General features: G+C 50.2%; 1 protein-coding gene and 1 pseudogene across 2 annotated transcripts in view; one reads left to right on the top strand and one right to left on the bottom strand.

Moving 5' to 3' along the window:
* The window catches only part of LOC142567698 (coiled-coil domain-containing protein 12), a 74,558-nt gene that overhangs the window by 11,034 nt on the left and 36,522 nt on the right, over positions 1-27,002 (bottom strand). The window lies entirely within an intron of this gene.
* On the top strand, positions 6,984-8,034 carry LOC142567718 (uncharacterized; annotated as a pseudogene).

Genomic DNA, 27,002 nt, shown 5'->3' on the forward strand with positions numbered 1-27,002 from the left:
CTACTTCTATAAACTGATAGCAAGCTCAGTGGTATGAGGCCCAAATGCTGTCACTATTGAGATTCTCCTTCAACAGCTCGTAAGTCAACCTCAACTGTCCTGACATACTCTCAGCCCACACACGTCTATGTGTTTTGTTTCACTGCTTTAAAGAGTTTATTTTGGTTTGGATGAGAGACACCTGCATCTCTGCATCAGCCAACACTTCCTTTTTGAGCTCAAGCTCCTTCAAAACGGCAGCAACACGCTTCCTTTCCCGTTCATTCCTCAATGCGTAGGTCTTTTCTGTTCTTGTCCTCCTTCCGCCACTCGTTCGCCTACACACCACTTGAAGCAGCTTCTTGGTCAGTTGCACAGTCCACGTCTGATTTTTCGAATCCCCTGGGGCCGCGAAAACGTCAGAAAAATTGGCCAGTTGGAAAAAATAATTGCATGTCATTTAGTTTATTTATTTATTTATTTGAGTACCCTAAGGGCCCGTTAGGGAATTACATAGGGGGGGACGGAAAAGTTCAAGCATGAATGAAATCTGTACAATGTAAATACATGAAGGCATTAGGAACCATAAAAAACATCTAGCAGAAGCAAACAAAAAAAGAAAAGAAAGAAAGAAGTAACGAAGTTTATACAATGTCCAGTAGCGTGAAACACGCATAAGAACCTAAAATGTGATGCAAACAGTCAGTACCCATCAGAACACGAGTTTAAGGATACAATCGAATAATGATTTGGGTAAACAGCCTACACAGATACATATCATATGAAACAGAATGAATTTTATACAATGCCAAGCACTTGAAAACACTGTTTAAGTAAATATTCATGGAAATGTGGGTACGGACAAGTTGACACACTCTAAAAAGGTTAGCAGTGCTGCATGAAATGATGATGATTCCGTAAGCGAGACAATGTTTGCAGGTAGCGAGTTCCATTCGGCAATAGACAAAACTAGAGGCGAATTTTGATAAGCGTTAGTCCTGGCAAATATACGTTTTACTTTATGAACATGGTCTGTGTGGGTAGAGATGTGGGGAGCGGGAAGAATATGGGCTCGAGCGAATGCAATGTTGTTGTGGCAAAGGCTATGGAAGTAGTGCCTTTAAGGGCTCAAACCGCCACAGGTACATTCGAAAACGCTCTGAAGGCCTGCCAGTGCACGTATTAGGCATATCGGTGCTCGTACTGTGACATGAAATACCGGGTGCATGCGTGTGTAAATAAGGAATACATACTGTGTCCCATGGCAATAGCCCCGTCCCACACTTGTTATGCTTCACTGCAATACTTTTGCGTATGCTTCACCAAGTAACATTTATGTACAGAGGCGAAGCTGACTTTCGGGAACCAGCATTATGCAACACATCGTGCTTTCCAAGCTTCTAAGCCAACCGCGAGAACCACAAAAGCAGAGACCGTGCCATTGCTGACAGCAGCGAATTCTTTCAATAAAAACACGACAACCAATGCCAAGAAGCTTCATAGCGAACCTCGAAGCAGCTAGGCCTAGCGTTGCCGACGTTATAGTGAACTAGAACACCATACCGACGTGGTGGCTACGGCTGCCAGTGGATCTGCGTTCGAAAGCGCCAGTTCCACGGTTCCAAGCGGCAAGGTAATAAAAATGGCAGCGGTGGTGGCTTTGATTAATGCGGTTTCGGACCAGACGTCACGGCAAAACCTCCGGAAAATCGGGCAGCAAGGAGTTCTTACGTATGAAATTTAAGATGTCCTGATACATTGTCTCTATGGTGTAGGTGGTGGTGCCACGAAGGCGTCCAAATTATCAGGAATCCGGAAAGTCGGTGGTTGACTGTACACTGGAAACTCCTCCAGCCAATGACAGGGCGCCAAAGACGATTCATTACGATTCCAGCTGTTAATCGAGCCAGCATTACCTCTACTTTCGACCATTTCAATAAAATTACAGCTCGAAAGGTGTAAGTGGCCCACACAAATCGATGCCAACGCGCCCGAACGGCCGGGTAGGGCAGGGTGAGGCTGCAGACCAGCTGGCGAGAGGTGAGGTGAAGATTTTCGGCGCTGGCAGTCGGGGCATGAGCGAACTAACTTTTGAATGTAGTTGTACATTCCTCGCCAGTAGTAACGTCGTCGGAGGCGCTGGTAGGTTTTGAAAAGTCCTGAGTGAGCACATTGTGGATCAGAGTGGAACGACGCGCAGATTTCAGAACGCAGGCTTCGAGGTACAACTAATAACCACTGGCGGCCATCAGAGGCGTAATTGCGTCGGCGAAGCAGGTCGTCGCAAATGGTGAAATGGCGAGCTTGACGGCGCGGAGACGCTGCTTGCGCGCGACAGCGTAAGACGTGTGGTGTGTCGGCTCCGTCGATTTTCGGCTGGAGTCACGGCTCAATCCTCTGCACCCCAGCAAGACCGACGTCAATCGACGCAGCAAACCGTCTGGACCACGTGGATACTAATGTTCACCAGGTGGGACCACTTTTGAAGATTTTACGACCGTATTACACCCGCCTACGTGGGCGACGCCGTTAGGCCACACGGCGACGCCGACTCCCGGCGGCGTGGAACCGGCCTCCCGAGGTAAAATGGCGGCTGCCGCGTCATTCCTGAGGGGTTACGATCCCGACGCCATGGCCTGGACGACGGTTTCAACATCAGAAGATCAAAACTCCGCTCCTATTCCGACATTTCGGTACCAATCTCTCAATGAAGCGGTCGCGCGTCGCTCGCTCGTTCAAGCCAAGACGGCGGCGTCCATCGCCGCTTCAGCCTCCGGCCCACCGGCCGCCAAGACGCAGCCTCCCGCTTCGCGCGCTGCGGGAAGCAAACGCAAGGCCCTTACCAAATGGAAGCCTCGGCCATTTCCAAAACAGGGCCCTGATGACTTCGTGGTCATGCTCAAGCCACGCGAACATGTGTCGCTGCATCAAGCCTTCTCGGAGAACCGCTACGGTGCCGCCATTACGGCCTACCTCGAGCCTGAGGTGGCAAGGTCTGTTACGGTTCTGCCATCCCGTGAACAAAACCTGATATTGATCCACACCCCGAACCCGGCAGCGGCAGATCGGCTCCTCGGGGACTTCTCAATCAACACCGACCGTGGGCCGATTCCGCTCCACGGATACCTTAGGCAAGACGGAGGCAATATCTGCCACGGCGTCATCGCCGTCAGCAACTCTGACACCCCTGAATCGCTTCGAGAGCAGGTGCAATGGAGAGCAGGCACCATTGTCGAGGTGAGGAAATTCGGCTCCTCTAACAAAGCTTGGGTAACCTTCGCCGGGAGGGAGAAACCGCGTTTTGTGCACTATGAGAACATGCTCATCCCAGTGCAAACCTACTACCGGACAATCCCGGCCTGCGGCCTGTGTGGGGCTGTCGGCCACCGAGCGGATGCTTGTCCCAACACGCAGCAGAACACGTGTGGACTCTGCGGACAACAAGCCCCGCTTGTGGAGGGGGTGTGGGCCCCTCACGAGTGTGTTCCACGGCGCTGTGTTTGTGGCGGCGGACACGCCACAAACTCACGTGAGTGTGCGGCAAAATTCTGCACACACAAGATGGCCGCCCCGAAGGGCGGGACAAAGAGGAAAATGGCGGCCAAGAACAAGAGCCGCCATCTTGGCCTCCCTGGTGAGTCACCGAGCCGGGACGACAGCAACACCGAGAAGCCGGCACCGAGAAGCTCTACCGGAGGAGCCGGCAAGCGACCGCCGACGCAGCCGCCACCACACGGCGACACTGGAAAACTGTCGACGTCGCCACCACGAGGCGAGGCCAGGGCCTGGGCCAACGCCATGAAACACGGAACGCAGGTGAGCGGTACGGGCAGGGCTGCCTCCTCTTCCCCTACCTCCTCCCCCCCTGCGGCACACAGTGCCGAGCAAGCCAAGATTGCAGCTCTCGAGGGCCAAATTGAGATGCTGCTCAAAAAAATTACGCTCCTGGAATCGCAGTCAAAACAGCCTACCACTCCCCCCTCTACCCCCGCAACTGAGGCTATGGAGAGTGAGCCCGCGGCACCGAATGCAGCACTGAGCGTGGAAGCTGCACTTGAGGCCCGTCTAGAGGACCGCATAGATGCCCGTTTCAACACCCTAGAAAGTCAAATTTCCGCGGCAATCACCTCCGCCATCGCCAAAATAACTGAAAGCATACCGACAATCGTCGCACAGCACATCGCTCAATCCTCGCGTGGCGTCCGACAAACCGGCGGTCTTATAAAAGATGTGTCTGGCCGCTGTCCGAAAACGTCGCGACGCACCATTGAAATTGAAGTAGAAGACAATGACAGCTGCTCGCTCTCCGGACTGGAGGATGCTCCCCTCCCCGCGAGTGCTGGCTCCGGAGCAGCGTCCCTTCAATCGGTCTTTCCCTTCAATGACCATGGCGGACAGCCCTCAAATTAAGCGTTCTCTCCGTACCAATTCGGCCACCCCCATCCAAATTACCCAATGGAACTGCCGGGGATTCCGCTCCCGCGCCAAGCGGGCGGACCTCCGGCTTTTCCTGTCAACATTCGCTTCACTCCCCGCGGTGGTTGCCCTCCAGGAGCCAGGGAGCGGCGCCACCCTTACAAATTATACCACGTTCCAGCAGGACCCCTCTTCCTGTATCTGCGTGCACAAAAATTATACAGCCAACCAGGTTGATTTGGAACTCAATACTGATTATTCCTATGTGATGGTCACCCTTCTTCCGCTTAAGAAACAAAACGCACCATTCCATATACTCAACATCTATTGTTCTCCCAAGCTCAAAAATGTAACTTTCGCAGCCCTCTTCAGTCGCGCCCTGAAGGCTGCGGGCAGGGACCCCCTGGTGATCATGGGCGATTTCAACGCTCACAGCACACTCTGGGGGTACATGCGTGAAGAAAAGCGCGGGCGCAAGCTAGCGGAACTTGCGTCCACGCTGGGCCTGACTCTTCACACCGACCCTGCACATCCAACGCGGGTGGGTAACTCCGTGACTCGGGACACGTGTCCGGACCTTACCTTCACCAAAAACATTAGACACGCAGAATGGGCCAACACCGAGGAAACCCTCGGCAGTGACCACTGCATACTCAACACAACCGTCAGAAGCAAACCATTGGCAAGATCCCATGCCCAAGCCCGCCTACCCGACTGGACCAAGTTCCGGCAAAACTACACTAATTCGGCCCCTATCCACGAAAAAGGTTACCACGCGTGGTCGCAAGAATTGGTTGCGCACCTTCGTTCGGCGGAAACTCAAGTTCAACTATCGGAGGCCACGCCGGAGGTCGACAACCACCTCCTGCACCTATGGGAGGCGCGGCACAGCCTCGTCCGTAGGTGGCGCCGCCAAAAACACAATCGGAGGCTCAAAATTCGCATCGCCGAGCTCACCCAACGAGCGGCAGAGTACGCGGCCCAGCTCGCCGACTCGAATTGGGTGGACCGATGCAACACGGCCGCTAGACAAATGTCTAGCCAGAGCACCTGGCGTCTCTTTCGCGCCTTGATCGATCCGACTCAAACCAGAGCCGAGACACAAAAACATCTCCAACGGGCTATCCATAGCTTCGACGGAGACATCTCAAAATTAGCATGCAAACTACGCGATCAATACCTTTGTATACAACAGGACCCCCGAGGGCCAGCGTACTCGTATGCAGGTTCCGAGAACGCGGAGCTGGACCAACCGTTCCAGCTCCACGACCTGAAGGCGGCCCTCAATAAAATGAAGCGAGGAACGGCGCCGGGAAGAGACAAAATAACAGTGAAACTACTTGCCAACCTTCCCGACCCGGCCTACGAGGCGCTCCTCGCATACATAAACTCAATCTGGCTCGGTGAGGCAATCCTCCCAATCGAATGGAAGACCGCCCTGGTCACTTTCATTCCGAAAGCCGGCAAAGCCATAACCACGGACAACCTCCGCCCAATCTCCCTCACGTCTTGTGCGGGAAAGCTGATGGAGACTATGGTGCGAGATAGGCTGTCCGAGTATCTGGAAAACCAAAATGTTTTTGCAGACACCATGTTCGGGTTCCGCCCGCACCGGTCCGCGCAAGATGTTCTGCTTCAACTAGACCGCGAAATTCTAATTCTAAATCCCGTCGAATACCCCCTCAATGACAAGGCAGTACTCGCCCTCGATTTGAAGGGGGCTTTCGACAATGTCACACACGACATAATTCTGACACACCTCTCCCAAACCAACTGTGGACACAACACGTTTCAGTACGTTAAACAATTTCTCTCCGACCGGCAATCGTACATCCGGATACAAGATGAAGAACACGGCCCCTACCAATTAGGCACCAGAGGTACCCCGCAGGGCGCGGTCCTCTCACCCCTACTATTCAATTTGGCAATGCTGAAACTTCCGGCTCAGCTAGAGAATGTAGAAGGCATACAGCACGCGCTGTATGCCGACGACATCACCATCTGGGCTAAACATGAATCGGTAGGAGACATTGAAGCCAACCTGCAGCAAGCGGCGGAGATCGTGGATGCCTACGCCCGCCGCTGCGGCCTTCAATGCTCCCCGGCCAAATCGCAATTTGTGCACATTCGCCCCTCACCGAAGTGCACTACCAAAATCGAACTGTCCCTACCAAATGGACCCATCACAGAATACGATCAGATCAGCGTACTGGGTCTCTTTATTCATAAACACCGCCGAGTCGACACAACACTGGCCAAACTGCGCAAGGTGGGGGACCAGGTGGGCCGCATGGTTCGCCGGGTTTCCAATAAACGTGGGGGGTTACGGTGCAAAGACGCTTTGCGGCTGGCGCATGCATTCGTAACCAGTCGAGTGTTGTACTCGACTCCTTACCTCCACCTTCGCAGGTTTGACGAGAATGCCCTCGAGGTGATTCTCCATAAAATTTACAAGCGTGCTCTCGACCTCCCGATCAACACATCCAACCAGCGCCTCCTCGGCCTGGGAATGGTCAACACCTTCGTGGAACTCCGAGAAGCACACTTGACAAACCACTACACAAGACTCTCAAAGACGCCATCGGGTCGCCGCCTTCTTGCCCGACTACACATCCACCATCCAACACTGACGGAGGAGCGCGTGCGCATCCCGGAAATCTGGAGATACGCCCTGCACGTGCGCCCTCTTCCGGCCAACATGACACGAGACGACCATAGTGGCCGGCGCCTCGCGCGCGCGGAAGCGTTGGCACGTCACTATGGGAACAAGCACGGAGTATTCTACGTGGACGCCTCCGGCCCACACCATGGGGGTTGGTTTACGGCCGCAGTCATCCACCAAACACCGCGGTGAACGGCCTTACGTTCAAAGCACAAGACATAACACATGCGGAAGAGGTGGCTATCACGCTCGCCGCCGCAGATCAGGACTCGCGGGTCATTATTAGCGACTCACGAGGGGCCTGCAGGAACATTGAAAGGGGCTTTATTCTCTATTTGGCGTACCGCTTACTTCAAGGCAGCAATTATCTCGGGGTCCCCGCGCCCCGCACAATAGTATGGACTCCCGCGCACGAGGGTCTCGAGGGCAACGAAGCGGCCGACGCCGCTGCCCGCGCGCTCACTCTCCGGGCATCGCCTTCGCCTCCCGTCGCTGCGGACTCCGACCCCAATCCGGTATTTACCTTCAAGGAAATCACCCAACACTACCAATATGGCCATGCAATCTTTCCTAAGCCCTGTAAGGGCCTCACGAAGGTGGATGAGCGTTTACTCCTTCGCCTCTATACTAAAACACTGTTGTGCCCGGCAATCCAAAAACATTTCGACCCTGCGTGCACAGGGAAGTGCCCGCACTGTGAGGAAAAATATTCGGACATTTTCCACATGGTGTGGGCATGCCAATCAACCCCTCACCTTCCCCCTATACCCAACCCTACCCGGGAGGACTGGGAGGCGGCCCTGCTCGGCTGCTCCGACCTGGCGAGCCAGAAGGCCCTGGTCGGCCGTGCCCGAGCCGCGGCTACAGCCAATGGGTTCCTGTAATGAGGTGCCCACCTAGTTTCTATAAGGAACGGCCCCTTAAGGACTGCTCCACACGCTCCCTGTAAATACTTCAAACAATAAAGTTTTTCAGTCAGTCAGTCAGTTGACGGCGCAATGCATGAGTGGTTGGCTGCGATGACGGATCAGCAAGGCAGTCTATGATGGAGGCAATTCAGGGGTCCTTGCACTGCTCAGAAGCGATGGTCCCAATGTCGACGGAAAAAACGTCAACCTGGGATATTGCGCAGCAGGCACTGTCGTCTGGCAAGGAAGAATGTGAGAGGGCGTCAGCATCAGCATGCTGGCGTCCGTTGCGGTACAGTACGCGGATATCGTAATCCTGTAAGCGAAGTGCCCAGCGGGCGAGACGGCCTGAGGGATCCTTCAATGATGACAGACAGCATAGTGCATGGTGGTTCGTGACGACATCAAACTGGAGACCATACAAATAGGGCCGGAACTTGGTAAGCGCCCAGATGATTGCCAGGCATTCTTTTTCCGTGACGGTGTAATTGGTCTCGGCTTTAGTAAGCATACGGCTCGCATATGCCACAACATATTGAGGAAACCCTTCTTTGCGCTGCGCTAGGACCGTGCCGAGGCGAACACCGCTGGCATCTGTGTGTACCTCAATAGGTGCCGTTGGGTCATAGTGGCGCAAAATGGGAGGAGACGTCAGCAAACGACGGAGCTTAGTGAATGCCCTGTCGCACTCGTACGACCATGAATGGAGAGGTCCGTTGCTGCCAAGGAGCTTCGTCAGGGGCAATATGAAGGCGGCGAAATTGCGAATGAAGCGCCTGAAGTAGGAACACAAACTTACAAAACTGCGCAGTTCTTTGACGGACGTCGGTTAAGGGAAATTCAGCTACGGCACGAAGTTTGTCTGGATTGAGGAGGATTCCATCTTTCGAGATGACGTAACCTAGTATCGTGAGCTGTCGCGCTGCAAATCAGCACTTCTTTAGGTTCAGTTGGAGGCCAGCTTTTGCTAAGCACGTCAAAACACGCCGTAGGCGTTGAAGGTGCGTGGTGAAGTCAGAGGCAAAAACAACGTCGTCGAGATAACATAAGCACGTGTGCCACTTCAAACCGCGGAGAACTTTGTCCATCATGCGTTCAAAGGTTGCTGGCACATTACAAAGTCCAAACGGCATGACGTTAAATTCGTATAAGCCGTCGGGTGTGACAAAGGCTGTCTTCAGCCTATCGACGTCAGCCATGGGTACTTGCCAATAGCCGGAGTGTAAATCTAGAGATGAAAAGAATTCTGCTCCTTGTAGGCTATCGATGGCGTTATCGATTCGCGGCAGCGGGTATACATCTTTGCGAGTGATTTTGTTCAGGCACCGATAGTCTACACAAAACCGTACCGAGCCATCTTTTTTCGTAACAAGGACGACAGGGGATGCCCATGGACTATTCGAGGGTCGGATCACTTCGCGGTGAAGCATATCGTCCATTTGCTCATTAATCACACGACGTTCTGTGGCAGAGACGCGATATGGTCGTTGCCGCAATGGCAGTTGGGAGCCAGTGTCAATATGGTGCGTGACAGCAGACGCCCGGCCCAGGGACTGTTGCCCGACATCAAAAGAACGAAATTCTTCTAAGATGCCCAGAAGCTGCGAACGCTGAGGTGGGGTGAGGCCATCGGCAATAGATGAATCGAACACACCTGTGGGCAAAGGGTCGGTCGTAGAGAGAGAACCGAGCGTGTTGTAACTGGCGCAGGACGTGTCTTCAGGAACATCCGTAATTTGTACGGCGTCGATCACTTCCACATGGCCAAGACATTTGCCTTGAAGCAGCATCACAGGGTATGAGAAGGGGTTACAGACAAAAATAGCTGTGGAGCCCTGTTTGACGTTCGCAGTCGCAAAAGGCAGCAGCAGACCTTTTCGAGTATAAAAGCGGCCCGACGGAGAAAGTAGTGCGATGGCGTCAGAGAGACTGCTGCAATGCATTGATACAATCACTGACGAGTTGGGAGGAACGTTGGTGTCGTGCCTGACGAGTAGTTTGCTCGCAAAAGAAGCATTATCGGCAAGCGTAATATATGAGATCGGCAACAGTTCTAGTTCGGCCCGTGCGCAATGAATGACGGCATCATGGCGGGCGAGAAAGTTCCACCCCAGGATAACTTCGTGGGAGCACGAGGAAATCACAACAAAATTCGACGGCGTATACAACGTCCTCGATGAGAACACGAGCAGTGCACGCCGCAATCGGGTGAATACGCTGTGCGCCTGCTGTGCGGAGGGCGAATCCAGCAATGGGCGTCGTAACCTTTCGAAGGAAGCGACAAAGCTTTGCGTCCATAACTGATACAGCGGCTCCGGAATCCACGAGGGCATATGTGCGCACACCGTCAACTAACACGTCTATCACATGGGTCGGGCTATGTTGAGGACTTTCGCGTTTCGACGGCGTCGCAGCCTTTGCCTCATGGACTGCGATGATTAGTTTTCCTCATCGCGAGCTTCTGGACGAGGCCGCATCGATGATGGGGAGCGTCGGCGTGGAGGAGTTTAGCGGCGAATGTTGGCGGACCAGCGGAATGGTGGTGACGCAGCCCGAGGTTCATCGTCGTAATAAGGGCGGGGAGAACCCGCCGTAGAACTTGGCACATATGGTGTAGCGCCAGGCGACTGCACGCGACTACAGTGGCGTGCGACGTGGCCTGCATAGCCGCACGCAAAACATATCGGTCGATTGTTCGCTGTACGCCACCGAGTCGTTGCGGCAGGTCCCTTCCATGTGGAAAGATGCGTTGGACGTGGCGGCTGGTGAAGTGATTGCATAGCAGGCTGTTGTCGGGGCATAGCGAGGACTTCGGCGTAAGTGAAAGATCCCCGTTGAGGGAGTTGTTGAGGCTGGGTGACGACTTCCGCGGAGCTGAGTGGCACAGCCGTCGGGATGTGTTGGGGCTTGGCCATGACTTCGGCGTAGCTGTGAGGCGCAACCGCTGGTGGTGCTCAGGCAAAGCCTCGTGCAGTTCTTGCGCTATGACACAGCGAAGCAGAGGCGCAAAACTTGGCGTAGGCATGTGTACCGACTGCGGCTGTGCAAAATCCATCAACGAGAGTTGCCAGGCAACTTCCTCGCGGACGAACGCCTTCTTTGTTCGTCTTTGTCACACCGAGCTAATAGCTCGACGTGACAAAGCTTTTGCTGCGCAGTTGGGTGATTTGGGCGTTGTGAAGGTTTTTAGATATGTAGATGATTTTTTGGTATGTTTAGATAGATCACTACTTGATCCGGCTACCAGTTCCCATGTAGATTGCCATTTTGACTGTTCAAACCCTGCTGTTAGCTGTATTCTTGCCTCATTCAATGAGTATTATAGGCCACTTACGTTCACTGCTGAATTTCCAGCGCAGGGCAATATCAGGTTTTTAGACTTGCGTTTGCATTTCAAAGCTGAACCCGTGTGTTGGGTATATGAGCCCAGAGCTAATAAGCCGCCCTTGAGGTACAGTTCTGCACACTCTAAACTCATAAAAAGAAGTATCGTACGTTCTTTCCTGTCATGCGCTCTATCTAAGTCATGTGCTCACTTGCTAGATGAAGGCCTTAGTAAGCAGGTGGCTCGTCTGGAAGCAGGGAACTATCCGAGACATATCATTATCTTGGTTGCTGAAGGCCTGCATCGTCAAAGGAAACTAACTTCACTCATGAGCGATGAGCAGATGACGAAAGAGAAAGGAAAGAAGAAAGGGACAAATGAAAAGTGGCGGTAATTCCCTACTTTCATAAGGTTTCCCACAACCTAAAAAAGGTTGGGAAACATTCTGGTGTAAACGTTGTGTTTACAGCACCTAACAAACTCTTGAGGTCGAGTGTGATGAGCTGTCCCATGAGGAAACGAAAGCCTAGTTGCGCTACCGCGCACAAAGATCCTTTTGTTACACGCACTCGCAATGTTGTGTATAAGATCCCACTCTCGTGTGGGAAGTACTACGTGGACCAGACGGGCAGATGTTTAAACGTGCGTCTGGCGGAGCATAGTAACAAAGTGGAGAGCATCGCAATAGATGGGCATCTGGCTGCCCATTGTAGAAAATGTGACGCGAAGGCACCACGCTTCCCGCTATTAAAACAAACTGTTCTTGTTTATCGCCACAGGAATAAAATTACGAGGGAAATTGTGGAAGCAGCCGAGATAGCCAGAGCAGGTGACGAGTGCGTTAGCACGCAGTCTATATTTTTATCAAGGAAAGAGCTTGAATTTTTGGGCATAATGGTCACATGACTGTCTTTTCCTCCTTCCCTTCAGTGTGTTCTATTGCAGTGGCGTCCCAGTGAGTATATATGTACTCACCAGCTGCAATAAATCAATTGTTTTATGTTAGCGCTCGTCCTGTGTTCTGCTTGTCCCTCTGTCAAAATTTCTTGCGCTATGTTTCCCAGTCTGAATGGATCAAAACTCAGCAAGAAAAACTTTTTTTTTTCTGGTACATCGCCTGTAGGCAACTCTCTTCAATAAAGGGTTATAGCAACACAGCCAAATCAGACAGTTAAAAAAACATGAGTGCAATTATTAAGTCTTAAGATACGTTGTAAATATCAGACAGCTAGTAATTTCCTCGTAAGAGCTGAAAGTTTTTATTTTTCTCATTTTCTTCCTTTTTTATTCCACACTACATTTAAGTATCGATCAAGTTTGCCGAAAATGTGTTGCATATCTAGCCGCGTTCATGGCCGCATGCGTACGGGTGACTCTGAAACCACGATGTTAGAACCATTGAGAAATACTATGCCGTGTCATCTGCTGCAATCAGCAAAGCCCCTATTGCGCGGAAAATTTCAAGCATGTTTTCAGGCATTTGAGATATACGAAATTGACGGACTAGAAGTGAGCGCATTGTGCAAAATATTATTACTTTTGAGTCAGCTCTATATTTTTGCTTACACAATAGCAGCCTTTAAGAGAGTTTATAGCATTTTGTGGTTTTTCTTTCTTCCTTTTTTTTTGCCTTTTTGGTGACACTTCTCATACATAGCAGCCCCCCCCCCCCATATCAGGCTTAAATATTGAGAACTAGGGGGCATATTCTCGGACGATCACTTTCAGTCATATTATCACTTTTGCGTGACGTATCGCTTACCCAGCCAATCAGTGCACACTGAAAGTAATGTCTCCAAAAACAACCGTCTTAGAATACATCTCTAAGAGAGTGATGTGGCCATATCACGCTGTCATTCTGATAGCGCCCAGACTGTTAACATGTGACGTCTACGTTACCCCTTTCCAAGTGTACACATATCGCTCCCTCCCATGAATAAAGCACTTTCGTTACCGGACCGCCGGCCGGCCTACATGGTGGCAGCGGAGCCCAGTTGAGATGTCGACGACACCGCCGCCGCCTACGACGTTGCCAGTTCCATCGACTCTACTACCGACGCCGAAACCCCTGGATACGTCAGACGACGCCTGGCTTGGTTGGAGAACATGGAAGAGTGAGTTCAAACTGTTTGCCACTGCTACTCAATTGACTAAGCAGCCAACCGTTGTGCAGGCAGCAACTTTTCTCGTGAGCATAGGTGAAGAAGGCAGGAAAGCATTCAGCACTTTCAAGTTTGACGCGGACGAGGACAGAAATGACGTCAAAGTTCTGATTAAGAAATTCGAGGTCTACTATAAGCCAGCAAACAACTTAACCCTCCACAAATTTCGCTTTGGTTCAAGGGACCAGAAAGAAGGCGAACCATTTAATGACTGGTTGAACGAATTGAAAATTTTAGCCAAGAACTGTGAATTTGGACTTCTAGAAGACCGCATGCTACGCAGCCGTATCGTTCTAGGCGTCCGAGACAAGCGTTTGCAGCAGAAACTGTTTGCGGAAAACCCTTCTTACCAAAAAACGGTATAAATTTGCCGCATTGAAGAGCAAGGAAAGCAGCACTTCCAAGAGATAAGCACAGCAACGGGCGGAGAGCACACTACGATAGTGAACTCGGTTGCGACAGAAAGGAAGCTGTGCAGTAGGTGTGGCTACCAGATGCATCGTGGTGGAAATTGTCCAGCGAGAGGAAAGAATTGCAGGAAGTGCGGTGCACAGAACCACTTTGCCCAGGTTTGCAAATCAGTCGGTGCCATGCATAACGCCAGCCTTCAAGGAAAAGAGCTGCGGGAGGTACGGGCCGAGACAGACGATTTTTTTCTTGCGGGGCTAGCGATAAACTCGCTTGAATTTGATAAATGGACAGCAGCAGTTTACATCGAAGGCTAACCTTTCACGTGCAAACTGGACACAGGAGAAAACTGTTGCGTTATCTCTAAAAACGAGCTGGAAAGATTACCTAAGCCAAAGGAAGCCTGCAAGGTGACCCTAACAGCGTTCTTTGGTCAAAGGACTACGGCACAAGCAAAAATCAAGCTTCTGCTTTGCGATAACAACAAAAAATGCGAAGAACAATTTTTCGGCGTCGAGCACAATGTTCCAGTCACGCTCAGCGGGGCAGTTGCAGAGCGCCTGGGGTTTATATACCGCATACAGAAAGTCGCCAGTGAAGAACTATATCCCCCAGCCCAACCTTTCGCAGATGTTTTCAGTGGGCTAGAACAACTGAAAGGTGTGGAGTACTCGATGAAGCTAAAACCCGGCAGCGCGGGAACCGTCGTGCCTGCTAGGAGGGTCCCCGTCGCTTGCAAGACAAAGTTCGGGCAGAACTGCAGCGCATGGAGCAGCAAGGCGTCATTACTAATGTAAATGAACCAACCGAATGGTCGAGCCACATGGTGACCGTGGTGAAAAAAGAAAAAGTGCGTATTTGCCTCGATCCAACCGCCCTGAACAAACAGTTGCTTCAAGAAAATTACCCCATGCCAACTTTAGAAGACATGGTTCTGCGGCTGTCCGGGGCAAGATTTTTTTTCTACGCTTGATGCAGCATTGGGATTTTGGCAGATTAAGCTAACGGAAGAAAGTTAAAAAATCTGCACTATGAGTACGCCATACGGGCGCTATCGATTCCTCCGAATGCCCTTTGGAATATCGTCAGCCCCAGAAATTTTTCAAGCTGCAATGCATCGTTTGTTAGACGGTTTACCCGGTGTCGCAGTTGTAATGGATGATATACTAGTCTGGGGCAAGACAAAAGATGAGCATGACTGCAACCTGACACTCGTACTGATGCGCTGCCGTGAGCACAATCTGCGACTTGACCTCAAAAAATTCACCTTCCTGCAGGCGCAGGTTCGCTACTTGCGACACATCCTCACTACGGAAGGCCTGCGCATCGACCCGGAGCGTGTTCAGGACATTCTGGAAATACCCGAACCTAAGACCAGTAAGCAACTGCGAATTTTTCTCGGCACAATGAACTATGCACAGCGTTTCATTCCCAACATGTCTGTATTGACGGAACCGCTAAGAGAACTACTGCGAAAAGATAACGCATGGGTCTGGACAGAAAAACAACAGGCCAGTTTTGAAGCACTGTGCCAGGCACTGATAACGGCGCCGATTCTTTCCTACTTCGACCCAAAGAAGGCAGTCATGCTTTCTGTTGATGCTAGCCAGTCGGGCGTAGGGGCTGTTTTGATGCAAGACAGCCATCCCGTAGCCTTCTCGTCCAGATCTCTAACAGAAGCACAGCAGCATTATGCGCAGATTGAAAAAGAAACGCTTGCGATAGTACATGGGTGCACGAAGTTCCATGATTATATTTTCGGCCAAGCAGACGTGATCGTCGAAATGGATCACCAGCCTTTGATACCGATCTTCACCAAGCCCCTGCATCAGTGCCCGCTTCATTTGCAGCGCATGCGCCTGAGCTTGCAGCGCTACGCAATAACTTTGCAATAAAAACCGGGTAAATAGCTATTCCTAGCGGACGCGTTATCGCGGTTTCCTAATAAGATGGCACTGCAAGAGGAAACCAAGCAGTTTCAAGTGAATGTGCTTGACTATGTTTCAGCGTCGGAACACCGCTTGAAAACCTTGCGGGATGCTACAAACGAGGATCCGGCACTTATCATCCGTGAATACGCAGAGACGGCATGGACAAACCACAAGCATGGCGTCCCAGAGCCGGGAAGGCCATACTGGACCTACAGGGAAGAAGTTCACGCACAAGATGGGCTAGTCTTCTGAAGCAACAAGGTAATTATACCGCAATCGAAACGGGCAGAGATCATGCAGCTCCTTCACACAGCGCATGCTGGAGCAGATAAGATGAAAGCGAGGGCCAGCAGTGTAATGTTTTGGCCAAATATGTCCACAGATATTAAACAGTTTTGCAAGACCTACAAGGTATGCCAGATGCGCCAGCCACGAAACCAGAAAATGCCCCTTTTGAGCCATGATGTTCCGACCCTGCCATGGGAATCTGTAGGCGTGGATCTGTTTCACTATGGCGGTCGGGAGTTCGCCGTCATGGTTGACTTCTATTCCTTTTTCTTTGAAGTCTGAGAACTTCGTCACACCACGTCTAATGTGCTCAAGACTTGGTGTGCACAAGTTTTTTAGGTGCATGGGCTGCCACAGAAGCTGTATAGTGACAATGGGCCCCCCTTCAGTAGCTCAGATTTCAAAGACTTTTTAAGAAAACTAGACATTGTGCATGTCACGTCAAGTCCATATCACCCGCGTTCTAATGGCATGACGGAACGAGCTGTTCAGGAAGCCAAGAAGCTGCTCAAAAAGTGCTCTTTACGCACACCAGGTTTTGAAATTGCTCTGCTTGAGTGGCGTAATACTCCCAGGGACCCGGTTCTGAAGTCTCCTGTGCAGAGGCTCATGGGGCGGCAGACTCGGACCTTCCTGCCGGTACCAACAACTCACCTGGAGCCAGAGGTTATGCCCAGCAAGGATGTCCACGACCGTTTCCAGGCGATCCGGCGCTGGCAAAAGATCCACTACGACCGCAGCGCCAGGAACCTTCCCCCCTGACGCCGGGACAACGCGTAACGACGTACGAAATTCTCCAGAGAACCTGGTCTCCAGCTATTGTTCTAAGGCCAGCCGCAATGCCAAGAACTACGATTGTGAAGACCAAAGACGGCCGTGAAATTCGTCGCACAAGAGAGCACCTGCGGGAGGCATCACCTCAACCGGAACCAGAATCAACCTCACAGGGGCCTTCAACCTGGACAACAGCAGTTACGCAGGAGCACAAGATTGCGTCGAGAACCCTGTCGATACCCGTTGCCAGATGAAACTACTAGACCTTCTCATCATTAAAGGGGAGATGTGGCCATATCACGCTGTCATTCTGATAGCGCCCAGACTGTTAACACGTGACGTCTACGTCACCCCTTTCCAAGTGTACATATATCGCTCCCTCCCATGAATAAAGCACTTTCGTTACAGGACCGCCGGCCGGCCTACAAGTGATATGGCTGCAGAAGTCCACAGCCAGTCACTCTTGAGTCATGCAGGCCCGTGGGAGCCATTAAGTCCATTATTTAGAAATGGCGCCTGATGACATAACGGATGGGATGGATGGATGTTATGAGTGTCCCCTTTGGAACGGAGTGGTGGGTTGCGCCACTAAGCTCTTGCTATTACACTGCTTAATGTCCTACCTAGGTTAAACAATAAAAAAAGGAAAAAAATACCATGAACTACCACACCCAAATTTTCTGATCCCCTATTGCAAACTGCTTTTGTACGTCTTCGGCTTTTGTCGTTTCCCTACTTTCCTTCCACCAATCCTCCAATCACCTCTTACTAATACCTATTGCGGACATGTTTACTTTACCACTGCTCCCACTGAATTCAAGGGCTTCAAGGAGGCCAGTGGTGCTTAAATCGACCGCTGGGTAGACGTCCTCACTTTCTAATAAAACATGCTCCATCGTTTCCCTAGCTTTATCGCAGCAAGCACACGCTTCTTCTTCTTTCTTATGTCTCGCTTTATAGGTGCGTGTTTTAAGGCATCCTGATCTCGCTTCGAAAAGTAATGAGCTTCCCTTTGAGTTATCATAAATGGTTTCTTTCCTGATTTCATTTTTTCCTCTTAAGTAGTTATTCATGGCAGGTTTCTTTTCCATTGCCGCCACCCATGAGATTATTTCAGCCTCCCTGACTTTCCGCTTGACCTTCTTTGTTGCTGTATTGCCCACCCTACAGGCCGCATACTTGCTGGTAAGCTTCCTAGTTCTTTAAGTACACTGTGAATCAATGTTTTTTCCAGTACAGATACATGAACATTCTCCCAGACCATTTACTTTCTTCCATATTACTCAGCTGTTATTCATACTCAATTTTACTGCGAGCTTCGCTCACTTTAAAACTAGTCCAGCCCATATCACCCTGCACAGCTTCATTTGTAGTGTTCCCGTGAGCGCCCAATGCGGGGCGACCCACTGACCTTTGGTTCCCGTCGAGTCCTGATTGTATCCCTGATTTAAAGCAAACAACCGCATTTCCAAAAGTAAGTCCTGGAACCATTACACCTTTCCACATTCCTCGTAGGACCTCATACCTATTGTATCCCCATATCGCTCTGTGCTTCACTATGGCTGAATTTCTCTTCCTCTTCACTGCTATTGTTTTTTCCTGTGTTTCCATACATCTATTGCCTTCGTTGATTCATATACCAAGGTATTTATATTCTGTTACCCGAGGTAATTCCTGGCCCTGCATCTCCACTGTCTGTTCACTGTTTTCAACGCCTGTCGACACTTGGCAGTTGACACTGCCACCTTGTGAGAAATGGCACAAAGCTGTTACTTCACCCGCCATGAGGAATGCCAATACACCCTCGCCTCCTCTACCTTCGCTCTTATGTAGAGGAGGCCATGAGGATGAGACACCGGCCGAGAAAGCGAGTGATGCTGTAGGCAGCTGCACTAAGACAAGGTGAATATCCCTGCTTCTTGTTAGACTGCTCTCTGCTCGTTCATCCCGCGTCCGGAAAGCCAACACGTCTTGTTGGGAAGACCCAATAAACTGTTGGCTCTGTGGTTATCGCTGTGTGTGGTCTCTGCACCTGCAGGTGTGCCTACGATGGTCGGTAGGTGCACGATTGGACACTAGGCAGCGCTTGCAGCACCTCCTGCACAGGAGCTGTGGAACCCGCCTACAGGGCGGCTGCTCTACATTGGCCACCACTTGAAGCTTAGGATGCTTAAGCATAATAAAAATAATCATCATCAGGCTGGTTACGCCCACTGCAGGGCAAAGGCCTCTCCCATACTTCTCCAACTACCCCGGTCATGTACTAATTGTGGCCATGTCGTCCCTGCAAACTTCTTAATCTCATCCGCCCACCTAACTTTCTGCCATCCCCTGCTACGCTTCCCTTCCCGCGGAATACAGTTTGTAACCCTTAATGACCATCAGTTATTCCCTCCTCATTACATGTCCGGCCCATGCCCATTTCTTTTTCTTGATTTCATTTTTTCATTTTTTCAGATGACATTAACTCGCGTTTGTTCCCTCGCCCAACCTGCTCTTTTCTTATCCCTGAATGTTACACCTATAATTCTTTCCATAGCTTGTTGCGTCATCCTCAATTTAAGTAGAACCCCTCTCGTAAGCCTCCAGGCTTCTGCTCTGTTTGTGAGTACTGGTAAGACACAGCTATTATATACCTTTCTCTTGAGGGATAATGGCAACCTGCTGTTCATGATCTGAGAATGCCTGCCAAATGCACCCCAGCCCATTCTTATTCTTCTGACTATTTCCGTCTCATGATCCAGATCCGCCGTCACTATCTGCCCTAAGTAGATGTATTCCCTTACCACTTCCAGTGCCTCGCTACCTATTGTAAATTGCTGTTCTCTTTCGAGACTGTTAAACATTACTTTAGTTTTCTGCAGATTAATTTTTAAACCCACCCTTCTGCTTTGCCTCTCCAGGTCAGTGAACATGCATTGCAATAGGTCCCGTGAGTTACTAAGCAAGGCAATATCATCAGCGAATCGCAAGTTACTAAGGTATTCTCCATTGACTTTTATCCCCAATTCTTCCCAATCCAGGTCTCTGAATACCTCCTGTAAACATGCTGTGAACAGCATTGGAGAGATTGTATCTCCCTGCATGACGCCTTTCTTTATTGGGATTTTGTTGCTTTCTTTATAGAGGACTATGGTGGCTGCGGAGCCGCTAGAGATAGCATTATGCTTACGCATAATGGGCTCCACTTATTCGATAAGCTCGACTGCCTGAGTGACATCTGACCACTGGCAGCACTTATTTTTTCTTTGTCACAAACGACAATTTTCCACAAACTCTAGTCTCCCCCCAAATCCAAAGGCTCTGCCGTTGTTGCTGTGTTTGTGCTAGTTTCACAGTGCCTGTTAACATGGGATCATATTAACAAACTTGATTGCATTGCTTCTTATGAAAAATAATTTGTCCCCTAACTGTTGACCCAATTTGACACTAAGATACTTTTGTGTCCTCTAAGTTATGCAGCAAGAGCAAACACAAGGAAGAAAACAAGCAGTGTATTTTGTCTAGAGTGTGAAATGCTTCTTACTAGCAATGCTTTAAGGGAAGCTCAACATAATTCTCATTAAGCACCACAAATCACTTCTCAATTAATTAAATAACCAAACTAAACAAAGTACAGTCAAAGCTTGATGAAATGTTAATGGTTTATTGGAATTTTGGTCCAGTAGGAATTTTGATAAAGTCTCAATCAAAAATAAATTAAGTACAACGTGTTCTCTTTTAGGACGAGTTGAACACTTTGCTAGCCACGATGTACAATCATACGTGGCAACTTGTAAACTTACAATTTGTAAAACACTCACAGACATAACACAGGGAGAGGAAAAGGGGGCTGCACATTTTTGTTTAAACTTGCCCTCAGCACACACGTTTTGTGGGATACATATATATCTACACCTTTTATTTACGATCATTTATGTTTAGAGGCCGCACATAAGGAGCAGCAAGCTTTGGCACAGCAGTGACTTAGAAGCACTACAGTGCTTTAAGATATAAGTGACTATTTCAGTTACTTTGATTCTGCCGGTTACGCATGCTTCTACAAATTGTCTGAATGAACTTGCATGAACCAAGTAGTCTCCTGTTTAGCAGCTTTGCGTTGCCACAAATGAGCCAGCACAGGCACTATTGCAATTTCTTTCTTCACTCTTGCTCGCCCCATCCTTCAAAACCTTTAAAATATTTTCACAAACAATTCATTTTCGTAAAACTTAATCCAACATTCATAAAAATCATTGAAGGAGCCCAAGTTCGCCAACTTCACGGCTAATATGGGAAAGTTGGCAGGTATGTATATCAAACTAATTTCTGAGCAAACGCAAGACCTCTCAGAGAAAGTACATGGCCACAGCAAACAGTTGCAATGCCAGCACACGGAATCGCGATCTTCCGTGATCATGGCAGAAGTTTTCGTGCTTAAAGAAGTACTGGCTGAAGATAGTGTTTCCAATGTTGCCACTCTCTCCTCCCACATGACACGATTACACCTGGCAAATATGAAGGGTAGGAAATTACAATGCTTTTTAACTTGATACTAAGGTTGGTCTCTAAATGCCAAACCTGGCATGGTCATCATTATCATGACATTATGACAAAGAACTAAATTTGTTAATGTCGCATAGCAATACAGTTAGGTACGATGACAATGCACATAAAGGAATGAACGATGGTACGCGTAGGAGGCATTGTGATTTCGGAAATGGAGTGAGTCACTGTATCATGATGCCTCCTGGGCATCGAAACTGGTTCATGAGAACAAACATTACAGTGAATTATTCTGGGTGCTCGGGCACTTGCCAGCTTTTCTTGGCCACTTAATTAATGCAAAGAAAAATTACAAGTCATTACAAATGTCACGTGAGCCCTCCTTGAAAAGTGCTCACTACAAGTGAGCTGAGGTACCATTTGAAGTCCTATGGCAGAGTAACAGGCCAAGTATGAACTGTCCTTCTTCAAAGTGCCTGTTGCATGGCAGTATCAACAATACCTATAATTTGCGTTCTATATGTATCCCTTTAGAAATTAGAGGGCAAGTGTAAGGGTGCTAAGGCCAACTAAATGCAAAGCAAAATAATTTTTCTTCTGTTGTAACACCTTGGTCTTCAGGCAGGGAGATACTATATCTCCAATGCTATTCACAGCGTGTTTACAGGAGGTATTCAGAGACCTCGATTGGGAAGAATTGGGAATAAAAGTTAATGGAGAATGCCTTAGTAACTTGCGATTCGCTGATGATATTGCCTTGCTTAGTAACTCAGCACACCAACTGCAATGCATGCTCACTGACCTAGAGAGGCAAAGCAAAAGAGTGGGTCTAAAAATTAATCTGCAGAAAACTAAAGTAATGTTTAACAGTCTCGGAAGGGAACAGCAATTTACAATAGGTAGCGAGGCACTGGAAGTGGTAAGGGAATACATCTACTTAGGGCAGATAGTGACGGCGGATCTGGATCATGAGACGGAAATAATCAGAAGAATAAGAATGGGCCGGGGTGCATTTGGCAGGCATTCTCAGATCATGAACAGCAGGTTGCCATTATCCCTCAAGAGAAAGGTATATAATAGCTGTGTCTTACCAGTACTCACAAACAGGGCAGAAGCCTGGAGGCTTACGAGAGGGGTTCTACTTAAATTGAGGACGACGCAACGAGCTATGGAAAGAAGAATGATGGGCCTAACGTTAAGGGATAAGAAAAGAGCAGATTGGGTGAGGGAACAAATGCAAGTTAATGATATCTTAGTTGAAATCAAGAAAAAGAAATGGGCATGGGCAGGACATGTAATGAGGAGGGAAGGTAACCGATGTTCATTAAGGGTTACGGACTGGATTCCAAAGGAAGGGAAGCATAGCAGGGGGCGGCAGAAAGTTAGGTGGGCGGGTGAGATCAAGAAGTTTGCATTGACGACATGGCCACAATTAGTACATGACTGGGGTTGTTGGAGAAGTATGGGAGAGGCCTTTGCCCTGCAGTGGGCGTAACCAGGCTGCTGATGATGATGTCCGACCACGGTCTGTGAGCAGTTGGTGTGGAGCACCATGCTGCAGAATCACATCACGCAAAAGAAAATCGGTGACATCTGTGGCGCAGCTTGTTGGAAGCACTCTGGTGAGGGCATAGCACGTGGCGTAATCTGTCGCCACAGCGACCCACTTGTTGCCAGACGTGGATAGAGTCCAAGCCAAAGCGAAAGAACAGCTTTGAAGGAATGCTAAGCGGGTGAAGGCACCCAGCTGGGAGCGTCGATGGTGTTTTTCGGCGCTGGCATTTCTCACATGCCGCAACGTATTTCCTGACAGAGTGGGCAAGGCCTGGCCAAAAGAAGTGTTGGAAAACCCGGTCGTAGGTTCGGGAGACGCCAAGGTGACCTGCCGTTGGTAAATCGTAATGTTCTTGGAGAACAGCTGACTGGCGGTTTTTAGGAATGACGAGGAGTAGAGCAGCACCGTCGGGGCATACATTGTACCGGTATAATACACCATCCGGAGAACAAACAGGTGAAGGGACGAGTCAGAAGGCGAAGATTGCAAGCCATCAATGATGGCGAGCAAGGTGGCATCACGGCGTTGCTCGTCGGCAACATGTAGGAGCTGAGACAGAGAAAACGCAAGCGTCGGTAACGGGGTCAGGGTCGGTGGTGGTTCGTCCACTGGATAGCGTGATAAACAGTCTGCATCTTGATGTAATCAGCCCGACTTGTACACTACTGCACAGGAATATTCTCGCCGGCCAAGCCGGCCGGTAAGATCCTTGAGTGAGAAAAGCCAGCAGAGCACATGGCGGTCCGTGATTACAGAGAAGTGCGTGCCATACAAGTACAGGCGGAGTTTGGAAACTGCCCAGACGAGAGCACAATCTGTAATCGAATAGTTGAGCTCCGCTGCAGTGAGGAGGCGGCTAACGTAGGCGATAACACGACTTTGGCCCTGTTGGCGCTGGGCTAAGACGGCTCCGATACCGTGACCACTGGTATCAGTATGCACCTCTGTAGGAGAGGACGGGTCAAAGTGGGCTAGTACAGTCGCCGACCGATTTTCCGGACTCCAAAAATTCGGACATGCCCGATTATTCGGTCAGCTTCGCGGCACCGCCATTCTCCCCATAGACCATAATGTATAACAACTGCCGAAAGTTCGGACACCTTGCAACCTCTCGTCTGATTTTTCGGACACTCCTTTAGCCAACTCGGTCGAGAGCACCATGCACCGACTCTGACCGGTGCATGGTTCGACTTGCTGAACGCCATTTTTGTTTTAAACGGAGCTTCCTTGCTGCCCCACGAAGTGGCGCTACTGGAAATCCCTGCTCATCATCATCGTTTCTGCCTGGTTAGAAGAGTGGCTCTGCAGCAGTTCCGGTTTCAGCTTAGTAAGCCATGTCAAGACAATCCAGCAGCTGATTTGTTTCTTTGCGCAAGACGCTGCGAGCAAGCCGCGTTTTTCGTTTGTGCGACTGGTGTCGGCACGGTGGTGTTTGCTTTGTGTGCTGTGTCGAGGTTTCGGTGATCCAACGCGGCATACGTAAACATCGCGTCAAGGGTCTAATGGCGCCGACAGTGCCCGCGCAGACTGCGCTGGGGAATGCCAGCAAGCGGGTGCAGGGAGGCCTAAGATTTGTCGCCTTCCGATGTGCTCCCTACTGACGCGGAAAATGTTCTGCCGAGACCTGCGCAGTGGTGGCATTGCGATTCCGGACACCGTCTCATTTGACAGTTTCACAGGTGCTGACACTGCTGTACTGACATGCGTAGAACTCGACAACGGCAAGATCATTCGTCAGGTTTCTGCTGCACCGCCGGACGATGACTCTGAGTCGGAAGATGACGCACCATGTGCTACACTGCCGTCGCATGCGGAGCGTGTACAAGCAGTGACTGTGCTTTCAGCCGCCAATAGTGACCGTACGACCCTCTCCGAGATTCAGGCTTATCTGATTGCGCGTAAACGGATCAGCGTGCAACGGCGCATTCACGATTTCTTCCAAGCCTACTGCCGAGCCCGAATAAGTGCGTGGAAATAAAGGATTTCATTTTTTTTTTCTTAATCTGCTTTTTCGGACACCTGTTTATTCGGACATTTTCGCAGTCCCCGTGAGGTCCGAATAAACGGTCGGCGACTGTATAGGTGGCGTGGTGAGAATGTTGGTGAGGGGGCCAAATGTGGCAGTTTGAGCGGGGCCCCATGTAAACAGCATGTCCTTCTCCAGAAGATCAGTAAGTGGTCGGGCAATTGCTGTGAAGTCTTTAACGAAGCGTCAGAAGTAGAAGTAGAGTCCTACAAAACTTCGGACATCTTTGACGGACTGGGGCACAGGAAAAGACGTGACAGCACAAATTTTCTCCACGTATGGTTGAATACCGGAAGCGTTGATGAGGTGGCCCAGCACTGTAATCTGCAGACGACCGAAGGGACACTTCCATGAATTTAGTTAGAGCCCAGCTTCGTGAAAGACTTGAAGAACAGCGGATAAGCGCTCAAGGTATGTTTCAAATGTAGGCGAAAATATGAGAATGTCGTCTAGGTATGTTGGCCATTTGAACCATTCAAGCAAAAAGTCCACCATACGTTCGAACGATGCTGGGGCGTTGCATAGACCGAATGGGATAACCTTGAGTTGACATACACCATCAGGGGTGACAAACGCTGTCTTTTTTTGGTCTTTTCCTCCACAGAAGTTTGCCAATAACGAGACCGAAGGTCTATTGATGAGAAATAGTTGGCACTGTGGAGACAATCAAGGCCATCGTCAATGCAAGGCAAGGGGTAGACGTCTTTCTTGGTAATGCCGTTTAGATGACGATAATCTTTGCAGAATCGCCATATGCCATCTTTCTTTTTAACAAGCACTACAGACAACGCCCAAGGGCTCGAAGAATGTTCAACAATGCCTCTGGCAAGCACCTCGTTCACTTCATCTTGAATAACCTTACGCTCTGAAACAGAAACCCAATATGGCCAGCGATGAATAGGACTGGCATCACCAGTATTTATGTGATTTTTAACAATTTGAAGTCTGGCCCAATTTGCGATTGTCCACGTCGAAGATGTCGTGGTAGGAAACCAAAAGGCGACACAGAGCTGCTGCTTGTTCAGGCAATAGGTCTGTAGCAATCATGGGATGAAATGTTGCGTCAGGGCAAATAGCATCCTGTGGACATGGTAAAGAATCTGAGCAGACGTCTACTGAAAACGTGGCGACGTGATCATCTCTGATAACACACAGCATGGCAACCAATATGCCTTAAGGTAGAACTTCGTTTGTCAGGTCATATGGCCTGACATAGGGTCGGCATATGGGCAAGGAGATGAGGAAAAAGAGTTCAAATATGGCGACGTCCAGGAGGTGCGGCAGCGACTAGCGATGTGGCCAATGCGGAGGCAACGGAAGCAAATGGGCTTGTCATTCGGAGTTCTCCACTCGGTAGGTGTCACGATCCGCCCGGGTTCATGAACAAGGGAGGGCTTGAGGCACACTCCGTTAGGCGGACGCTCTGCAGCGTGGTGGTGATGAACGATCACTGACCACCGAGCAGCTGCGCTCGTCAGTGTTTATTGTGGTGCAGTGACTGATGTTGCCTACCAAGCCTGGTGGACCAACAAAGATTATGCCCGAGGGAGGCGTCACATGCTTGCTACACCCCTTACCCCCAGTTTGTTTGTCAACTAAAATAAACAAACGTCCAATTTCAAAGTACAAGGCTTTGCCTCCACCCTAGTCGGGTCGACGGTGCCTGCTACCCAGGCGACTAACGGTCCGGTGGCCTCCGCCATCAAGTACTCCGCCTGGGCACCGGTGTTGACGGGCCGGAAGTGGCAATGCCGGGTGCTGTCTGAGACAGTCTCGCTCCAGCCGGAGGGTCCGCAGTGGTCGGCACTGTGAGTGGTGATGGGCTCGACACCGGCCCAATGGGCGCCACACCACTGGCAACGCTTGCTGCCACCGAGGTGGGCGGTGCTCCGCTGGAAGCGACTTGTGCTGCCGCTAATCCTCCTGCGGACTGTAACTCTGAAGTGACAGTTAAGGGTACTCGCCACGTCCCGAAACGAGGCCCACCATGGTCGGCATGTCTGTGCCCCGTGGCCACGTCTGGCATGCCGATGAGCAGCGATGAGGCAGTGGCAGGAGACACCACCTGTCCTGCGGACCAGGG

This window comes from Dermacentor variabilis, unplaced genomic scaffold, assembly GCF_050947875.1.
Source record: "Dermacentor variabilis isolate Ectoservices unplaced genomic scaffold, ASM5094787v1 scaffold_14, whole genome shotgun sequence".
Lineage (NCBI taxonomy): Eukaryota > Metazoa > Arthropoda > Arachnida > Ixodida > Ixodidae > Dermacentor > Dermacentor variabilis.